Here is a 10,705-nt window from a genome sequence, read left to right as displayed (position 1 = left end):
CTGAACGCACAGGTGGAAAAGTGGCTGACTCCGCAGCAACTGGATATCGGCAAAGTGGTTTGTGACAATGGAACAAATTTGTTGATGGCATTGAAGTTGGGCAAGTTGACACATGGCACTTGTGTGTAATCTGATCGTACAACGCTTTGTGCAAAAATACACAGGCTTACAGGAAGTCCTGAAGCAGGCCAGGAAGGTGTGTGGCCATTTCAGGCGTTTCTACAAGGCCATGGCGCACTTTGCAGATATCAAGTGGCGAAACAACATGCCAGTGAGGCGCTTGAATTGCGACAGCCCGACACGTTGGAATTCAACACTCCTAATGTTCGACCGCCTGCTCCAACAAGAAACAGCCGTTAATGAATATTTGTATGACCGGGGTGCTAGGACAGCCTCTGGGGAACTGGGATTTTTTTTGCCACGTTACTGGACGCTCATGCGCAATGCCTGTAGGCTCATGCATCCTTTTGAGGAGGTGACAAACCTAGTCAGTCGCACCGAAGGCACCATCAGCGACATCATACCATTTGTTTTCTTCCTGGAACGAGCCCTGCGAAGAGTGCTGGATCAGGCCGTAGATGAGCGTGAAGAGGAAGAGGAAGAGTTGTGATCACCATCTCCACCAGAAATAGCCTTATCAGCATCGCTTGCTGGACCTGCGGCAACGCTGGAAGAGGATTGTGAGGAAGAGGAGTCAGAGGAGGAATGTGGTTTTGAAGAGGAGGAGGAAGACCAACCACAACAGGCATCCCAGGGTGCTCGTTGTCACCTATCTGGTACCCGTGGTGTTGTACGTGGCTGGGGGGAAGAACATACCTTCATTGAGATCACTAAGGAGGAGGAACGGGAAATGAGTAGCTCGGCATCCAACCTTGTGCAAATGGGGTCTTTCATGCTGTCGTGCCTGTTGAGGGACCCTCGTATAAAAAGGCTGAAGGAGAATGACCTGTACTGGGTGTCCACGCTACTAGACCCCCGGTATAAGCAGAAAGTGGCGGAAATGTTACCAAATTACAACAAGTCAGAAAGGATGCAGCATTTGCAAAATAAATTAAAAAGTATGCTTTACACTGCGTATAAGAGTGATGTCACAGCACAACGGGAATCTAACAGGGGAGAGGTGAAAGTAATCCTCCTCCTCCCACGACCACGCCGGCAAGGACAGGACGCTTTAAAGACGTGTTGTTGATGGAGGACATGCTGAGCTTTTTAAGTCCTACCCATCGCCACAGCCCTTCGGGATCCACCCTCAGAGAACGACTCGTCCGAAAGGGAGCAGACTACCTCGCCTTAACTGCAGATATCAACAATCTGAGGAGCGATGAACCCCTTGACTACTGGGTGTGCAGGCTTGACCTGTGGCCTGAGCTATCCCAATTTGCGATAGAACTTCTGGCCTGCCCCGCTTCAAGTGTCCTTTCAGAAAGGACCTTCAGTGCAGCAGGAGGTATTGTCACTGAGAAGAGAAGTCGCCTAGGTCAAAAAAGTCTAGATTACCTCACCTTTATTAAGATGAATGAGGGATGGATCCCGAAGGGACTGACAGTGGGCGATACATTCGACTAAAAAAAGGCCTGATGAGATGAGCTGGCTTGAGCTAAAAATGGTGACCCTATGTAGGAGGAACAGTCCCTATTCTGCTCTGTGTCTGTGTGTATCAGGGTCCCTGAGGACAGGTGTCAATCCATATCTGCCAAGTGACCCTATGTAGGAGGAACAGTCCCTATTTTGCTCTGTGTCAGTGTGTATCAGGGTCTCTGAGGACAGGTGTCAATCCATATCTGCCAAGTGACCCTATGTTGGAGGAACAGTACCTATTCTGCTCTGTGTCAGTGTGTTTCATGGTCTCTGAGGACAGGTGTCAATCCATATCTGCCAAGTGACCCTATGTAGGAGGAACAGTCCCTATTCTGCTCTGTGTCAGTGTGTATCAGGGTCTCTGAGGACAGGTGTCAATCCATATCTGCCAAGTGACCCTATGTAGGAGGAACAGTCCCTATTCTGCTCTGTGTCAGTGTGTATCAGGGTCCCTGAGGACAGGTGTCAATCCATATCTGCCAAGTGACCCAATGTAGGGGGAACAGTCCCTATTCTGCTCTGTGTCAGTGTGTATCAGGGTCCCTGAGGACAGGTGTCAATCCATATCTGCCAAGTGACCCTATGTAGGGGGAACAGTCCATATTCTGCTCTGTGTCAGTGTGTATCAGGGTCTCTGAGGACAGGTGTCAATCCATATGTCAAGGTGTCAATCCATATGTCAGGTGTCAATCCATATCCATTGTGATTTAGGAATGTTAGGTAATTTATGCCCTTTATGGATTAAAACCAGACTCTGCATCAACTGTGTAATTTTCCATGTGTAGTTTTGCCATGGATCCCCCTCCGGCATGCCACAGTCCAGGTGTTAGTCCCCTTGAAACAACTTTTCCATCACTATTGTGGCCATAAAGAGTCCCTGTGGGTTTTAAAATTATCCTGCCCATTGAAGTCTATGGCGGTATGCCCGGTTCGCCGGTTCGCGAACGTTTGAGGAAGTTCGCGTTCGCCGTTCGCGAACCGAAAATGTTGTGTTTGCAACATCACTAGTCATCAGTAGTTAAAACTGGAAATATTTTTTTTGTGACAAATAATGTTTGTGAACAAAAAAACTAAACTTCGAAATGGCTGCTCCCAAAGAGTGACAAGCCAAGAGATTATGTGAAATTAGGTATTGGAATCAGAGGTCCAGATTTAAATCTTGCACTGCAAAAAAAAAATGTCCCATGTACATGATTATGGTCCTAAGAACAGTCACTAAGTTAGGATAGAATGAAACAAGGCAAAAATGAGGCACAGTAATACTTGTAGCATGAATATATTATTTACTCATATCTTATAATTGAATCATGATTATTTTATCTAACTCTTGGGTTAAAAACAAACAAAACGCACATCTTCACAGGCTTTAAAGTTAGTTGGAAGTTGGATGTACTTTGAAAGTTCTATCTAATATTTTATATGAACACTATGTTTTCTTTCAAAGGCAGAGAAGAGCAGAATTAACCAGAAGTTGACCTTTGTCAGTCACCTAAGGCTCAGGGGTTAAAACGTGCCCCAGAATCATGAACTTGCTTGGCCCTATTCACCTTCGTGAAGAATTGAGGTAGGTTCAAGCTGTTAATGTGCTTAGGGCTCCATGGGATCCTAATCCTTCTCTGAGGAAGAGCAATAAAAACGTGTCAGATGTCTGAAATGTTTCTCCATCAACACCTGCATCATCAATGGAGATTAGGTTATCTGCTTATCTCTCTTGTGAGTGTTTACTTCAATCAAAACCAGGGGGATCAATTAACTGCCTACAAAAGAGAAGTCAAGGCATTACAAGCAATTTATTAATGAACAAGGGCAAGACAAACTTTAATTTAGACTTTAAATCAGTTACGTTCTTAAACACAAGAAGACAAGCAATTAAGTGTTAATCCTTAAAAACCAAGTAAACTTCCAAGAGGAGATATGGCACACAGTACCACCGGTACTGTTACAATGTTTGGGTGTGATTTCAGGTTACTGTTTGTTTGTTTTTCCACAAACTTTTACAGTTTCCTTAAGAAATGTTGGTGAAACAGCTAACTCAATGTGTGCTGACAGTAGTAAGACACTCTGTATGAAAAAGTTAGTCTAAGCAGTGAATGACATGATCACTTGGTAACATGCATTAATGCTGGATTGAAACACCCACCAACTGTTAAAATATTCACCTACAGCAATCTACAGAAAAAGGTGAAACAGGGTTTTAGGTGAAAAAAGTTAGAAGGTGAAAAAAGAATGAAGCAGGTGTCTCCAGGGCTTCTTCACAATCAAAACGGCCTATCTTGTGTGTGATGGGATAAGGGGTTAACACAGTAGTTGCCAGGCCTTTTTTTTTTTAATTCTCAAGTTTTAACAGGATGGATGGGTAATGTATAATGGTGAGTCAGGGATTTTTGGAGTTCACTGGCCTCATATTAAAGGATAAAAGCTCTCCAAGTAACAGATTGTCCTTTCCTATTTCATGATCACATTATTATGGAGCTCAAGAATACTAGCATACAGCTTGCCAAATCTTCTGGTATACTCTGTAAAGGGGTAATAGGAAAAAAGGGAATTCTTAAATGGAAAGAGTGGTATACAGAAGGACATAACACCAAATCATTCACACACAAACTGACCTCCAATAATTATCCCTGCATTCATATATGCAGAAACATGCATTACAAATACACACCTGCCTACGACTGCATACTCCACATTACAAACATGCTTGTATTCATACTTACACACCTGCATTTACACACCTGCACACATTTACACACCTGCATTTACACACCTGCACACATTTACACCTACATTTACACTCCACAAAAATATAAACCTGCATTCATATATGCTCCAAACAAAAAGACGTCTGCATTCAAACATGCAGACACTGCATACAAACACATCCCTGCATTTAAACACCGCACTCGTATAGACACTTGCATTCAATGCCAACCTTACATGCAAATACAACTCTGAATTCACACACAAACTTTATGCAAAAACATCTCTCCATTCAAATATACAGACAAACATACAGACAATGCACTAAAATAAAGCCCTGCATATGTGTGCAAATGGTAGATCCTCAACCATCAAAGCTTTGTGGGAGTTGTACAACAATTCCTCCATATGGCCATTCTTGCCCTATAGGGAGGAAACAAAACAATCTCTTGCATCGGGGTCACTCTGTTTATTAGTTTTACCATTGGCCATATACCAAGTCTGATGCGAACAACTAGACTTTGTACACTGTAGTTTAACTCACACACATCCAATGATGCTAACTGTACATTGTCAATAAATACTTATTGGCTTCCTTACATTGTGGCTCGCTAGATGAACATAATTCTAGTAAAACACTGGTTCCTTGAGAAGTAGAGATATCTCTAAAAAGTTATCGTATTCACACATTTTTTTTTTTTTTTTAAATGAGGGATTTATTTACTGAATGGAAGAGCCTCCACTGACAATGCCCCAGTAGGTGACAGAGACACTTTACATTCAACAGCCAAAAGAACTTGCTTAACCATGGACAACACTTTTCAAAAAAATATATCACAAGCAAAACAATACGACATACACGTAAAATACTCCTCGTCATTCAAACAGAGGGAATATTTATGTGCTATCCACAGCTCTTCAGATGCTGTTTCAGTTAAATATAAATCCTTGCATATCCTAAAATATGTTTTGCCATTTATTGGGGATGTATTTATAACATTTTGCAATATGATTAATCGAAAAGTAAATTGCTAAATATATTCCAAAATAGCCGTGCAGCCTTTTGGTCAAATTTTATAACATGACAGGAGGCTTCGTATTTGCTTAAGTCTCTCTTTACTAGAACTCCACAGCAGCACAGAAAACAACCAATCAGAAAAAAGTTAGGTACTATAAAACTCCTCTCCCCATGCATCATTTCCTCTTTCTTTGCTGCTCCGCATCAGTACAGGCCAGAGTACCACTGCCTCCTGCTTATAGTGGGTGGCTTTGGGATTTTATTATGATATATTTATGATTTATATTTATTATATTTAGTTGTCATATTATATATTTATATTATCCATATTATATCTATATATATATATACGTATATATATATATATATATATATATATATATATATATACATATATATATATATTATTTAGTTATATTTTGTTATATTTAGTTGTCATATTATATTTATTTATTTATTTTTTATATTATATAGTTATATCTTATTTTTATCTATTTATTTCTGTTTGGTATAACTTTTCAATTGCCTCCTATCAGGGCTCCATAGCTCAGGGGTTAGAGCACTGGTCTTGTAAACCAGGGGTCGTGAGTTCAAATCTCACTGGGGCCTCTTAGACTCCCACATCACACTCTTTCCAAGTCAATCACATTTTGCTTTGTCTGTGCCTATTTGAATGGCCTGCTATGTCTGTGCCTATTTACTCGGCCAACGATTCTGTGTCCATTCGTTTGGCCTGCTGGGCCTCTGCCCTTCTGACGGGCCTTCTCTATTGGTGCCGAACCCATTTGGCCGCAGGCCTGGGAGAATATCACTGAGGAAAACCCAGTACCCACCAGTGACATGGAGATGGGCAGGTGTCCAGGCAAGCACCACTACAATACTATCCGAGAGGACACCAGTATATGGCCATCTGAGTTTGGTGGGAAGGGTGAAGGCCCTAAACCTCATGCCTGAAGGGCAAGGTTTCTTATGAAGACCCGGGCACACATCCGCGGTTTACACCAGACCGGCGACGGCACATCTTCAAGGAGACCTTCACACAGGCAAGGACCGGTACTCAGACACCTACAGGAGGCTGTGGTGTTTCCTTGTCTTTAACAAATAACTCTCTACCTACCTCCCGGTACCCATTTAGATATCGGTAGTTATTCCTGCGTAGGTTAACTCCTGGCCCTGTTCAGTGGGGCTTACTTGTCTTGACTTCCGGCCGGCTATTTGCCTTCTATCTGGGATAGAAGTTACGTATTCACTCTTATCTAGGTTTATTATTGTTTTTGTTTTCGTGCCTTCTTTTCCTTTCGCCCGGGTCGTCGAGAGGCCTGACTTGACCTCCTCGACCTCCCGGGTGCTCGTGGATTGCGGAGAACGTCTCCAGCTTTCCTCAGGCTACCAACGGTCATCCTGGACCCCACGCGCACGCACGGGATCCGAGCGGTCAGTTGGTAGTTTTCCATCATTGTTTCCAAAGGTTGCCCTCCGCCTTATGCTGATATTAGTCATTGGTGTACCCTGCAGTTGGTCTCTGGTTTGGATCGCAGGAGGGTGCGGCCCTCCATCACCTCGATCCGAGAATATTTGGTTTTCAGGAACAGAGTGCGAACCCATCTCATATACAGAACTGGACACTGATTTGTTATTAGAGGGCGCAGCCCTCCCTCAACCTCAACCGGATGCTGGGCTGGATACAGAGGATATGTTTGGAGTGCCACATTCTCATAGAGAGAACCGGTCCCGGATGTAGACTCTACTGTTTGGTTATTAACGGGTGCGGCCCGCTCAGGCTATCAGCCGGATGCTACCACGGAATTCAATCACATTATTGGAGAGCGCGGCTCTCTCATACACTCGACGTTTTACGATGCCGTCCATTTGTTCTTTACACAGGCTTGTACCTATGCAAGACTTTGAGGACTGCATAGAGGGGCGTCCCTCCTGAATTCAATTAGATCTGACGTCCGTGTCACTGATTTCGTTCTAGAGGCCTGCCTGGTCATGCAAGATATACATTTTTAGACTGGATCCCTCTATTTTATCTCCTGTAATGGATCTGCTGGATCCGAACCACTGTACCACTCGCGGGAAATACTCAGAGGTATAACGGGGGGAGACTCCCACTTATTTACACACACTCCTGGAAATGGTACGGCTAACGGATGAGCCTCAGGTATTGCGAGAGTGCAGGTTTTGGTATATTCTGCACCATATAAGCGGAGAATTGCTTTCTGTTTCGGATATCCAGTTCATTGCGAACATACTGCGCAGTCAGTTTCTCCCATATCAAGATGACATGAGATATGGAGACCTTCATGGAGCAAACAGGCACTGCCTTGCTCGGGTAACAAGACTAGGGAAAACCTACTAACCGGTCTGAAGGTAAACCGTACGCATGGATCGCATGGTAAGACCGGAAACCCCGGTTGTCTTCAGTCCCCCGGTCATTACGATCTTGGGATTAGATGGCAGGACTGCACCACCCCCTCGGAGCACTTACCCGGTGATCAGGGTTTGGAGATGGGGGACCCTCTATCTATACTCTTTATGTCCCTCACGGGAACCTTTTGTTTTGGAGTCGCGCTTCCCACTTTTTCAACTACCATCAAAGAGACCTACGAGACTCTATGGAGGTGCTTGGTGTGCCCCGACTCCTACACGGACATCAGTATCGGGTCACGTCATACCGCTGGAGTACGGCTCAGGATGGTAGCAGACTCAGATGGGGCTGCCGACATTCTCTAGCAGGACACTACATTTTTCGGATGGCTAGACCCTTCCTTTTTCGCTGTCTGCTCTCGGGAGTCACCTGTCTTGGACGGAGGGACTTTACACCTTGCCTGCGCATTGGACAACGCTATGTGTTCGCGGGACTCCAAGCTAAGAAGGGAGGTATCCCTCTGTAGGGAGACTTTGAATTCAATTATCAAACTCACATTCCTGGTTCCCTTGACCTAGGGTCTACTCTGGGAAGTTACGTGTCTGGACAGTCAGGGGTACAGGAACCTAAGGGTCTCACTGTATTTTACCCTATCTTGTAGGGGCGTGTATACCAGGAACCCCTACACAAATTTTGACAGGGCAGGCATGGATCAAGATCGTGCTACGGTAATCGGAGTATTTCACTTGCTCACTACAGCACGTGAGGACTCTTCGTGGTTTACAGGTCCCAATCACATTGGATCTGTACATCTTTCGCTCTTAGACGATGACATCTCTGGATGGAACTCTACACTCAGGTTTACGCTTCCCATCCCTTTGTAATTTTCTGGGATTCACTATTCCCAGAATAGTCGACCACCGTTCCTCCATACGATTTCAGTTCGGAACCCTGAATAGACGTCCTTTTGGAGTCTTTTCTCTACTGCAGCCGGGGATTACAAAGTCCATTTGGAATATTGGATTCACTTCGGATACGGCTAGTTTGACCACACCTTTGCCTGCGTTATACATTCATTCTCGGATGAGACATCTCACCGGGTAGACCAGGAGGGAACGAAAGTTTCTACTCGGTTCTATTGCGATATTGGTGGTGGACTTAGGCGCATTCCTTGAGATCGGAGATTTCCCTGCAAGGCCACATCGCCGGATGACCCTGGCACAATCGGAGGTACCACCTTACGGATCGAGTGAGACATGGTGGCAGTTTCTTCTCGCGACCCTAAGTCCGAAAATGACCTTCGATATTTTACAACTACAGGAAACTGGCTGATAGGTCAGCTTGCCAGCTCATGGACCGACTGCTAGGAAACAGGTTACAACACCACGTACAATGGATCTATCAGCGGATGGCATCTTCATTGATCCGTCTTCTGTCGTTTATAGCAGTTGGTAAGTCCAATTAGGATTATTCTGATATCTCCTGACATAGGTACCAGTGACACAAACAGCGTTGGATTGGTGAACTGAGCGTTGAAACAGCAAATACGAAGCCTCCTATCATGTTATAAAATTGTAGATTATGCTAGCTTTAGTGTACCTATAATCTTAATTTTATTAATGACAGGAGGCGAGTATTTCCCACCCTTTCTTATCCCTTCCTCGTTTAATTTTATAGTTTGGGTTCATCAGGTACGTATGCAACTCTGCTTGTTGTCTCTGCTACCTGTCACTTGTTCTTATGTCTATATTTTCATAAGTAGGGTTGGGATCTATGCAGGCTTTGGTATTTTTGGTACATTTCATTGGATAATCAACCTGTTCGATTCTGTTTTTCTCTCGTTTCAGTTTACAGTCCATCAACGCTATCTGGTTCGGCAGCTCTTTTCGGATGGTGGACATTGTTGTATTCATCGTATATAGGACTTCGTTTCTTCCCCATTATGTTTTTCTGCCTTGTGATCTGTTTTGTCGCAGCTTGAAAGAGGAAATGATGCATGGAGAGGGGAGTTTTATAGTACCTAACTTTTTTCTGATTGGTTGTTTTCTGTGCTGCTGTGGAGTTCTAGTAAAGAGAGACTTAAGCAAATACTCGCCTCCTGTCATTAATAAAATTAAGATTATAGGTACACTAAAGCTAGCATAATCTAACATTTTACTATTCAGTTAAAAAAATTAAATTTTGTATCATAATTTGAAGAGTGATGTAAAGAATAGAACATCCGTGGATCTATTATGTGGCTGTTGCTTTTTGCAAAATCAATGTGGAATTGAACATGTCCGTCTCTGACCACTAGGTAGTGCTGCAGATAATTTTTGCTGGGACTGCATAGTGGGTTAAAAAAGAAATATATTGATACAGGTATTAAAAAGTTTCTTAAACAAAATGTTTTGGGCTTAAAAGACAGGAACATATTTTAACCCCTTAAGGACACATGACGTGTCTGACACGTCATGATTCCCTTTTATTCCAGAAGTTTGGTCCTTAAGGAGTTAAAAAGCAGTCTTCGCTTATTTGTAAAAGCAAAGCATGGTAATGTATGTCATCATTCCAATAATCGTTGTGAAATTTGTTTGTTTGTTTAGTTTTCTCTGTTAAAGAAATGTAGATAATTTTCCAAAAATGTATTGGTGGCTTACTTCCTAGAATGGCTGCTTTGTATCAGTATTCCCCACCTCCTGCTTACACCTCTGGCGCAACAGATATTATGTCCCTAGAGGACAAATTGTTTCCCGGTAACCGAACACCTGAAACTGAATCTTAAGAAACAACAGACAGAGAAACAAGAGAAGATGCCACGGCTGTATTGTATGGTAAAGCATGTTTACTTTGTAGTGATATTCTATATGTGCAATTAATTTGTGTTTACCTTCTATATGGTGACTATTTTTTTTAGTTTAGGCACTTGTACATTCTTCTGTTTCTGGAAAGTTATCTGAATTATCTGCAGTTCTAGACATAAGGATTTTTAATTTGTGTTATTATTTTAAACTTGATTGTAGCAGTTGTAAAAGAACTCACTAGTCTGAAATTTCATA

At 43.1% G+C, this 10,705-nt stretch overlaps 1 non-coding gene across 1 annotated transcript; it reads left to right on the top strand.

The window, feature by feature from the left end:
* The first annotated feature begins 5,832 nt into the window (after window positions 1-5,832).
* Window positions 5,833-5,905, top strand: TRNAT-UGU (transfer RNA threonine (anticodon UGU)). The gene has a single exon. It is a non-coding gene; the product is annotated as a tRNA-Thr (tRNA).
* The last annotated feature ends 4,800 nt before the right edge of the window (window positions 5,906-10,705 follow it).

The sequence above is a fragment of the Pelobates fuscus genome, chromosome 10, assembly GCF_036172605.1.
Source record: "Pelobates fuscus isolate aPelFus1 chromosome 10, aPelFus1.pri, whole genome shotgun sequence".
Lineage (NCBI taxonomy): Eukaryota > Metazoa > Chordata > Amphibia > Anura > Pelobatidae > Pelobates > Pelobates fuscus.
The sequence above is the reverse complement of the archived record's forward strand: the minus strand, read 5'-3'. Positions and strand labels throughout refer to the sequence as shown.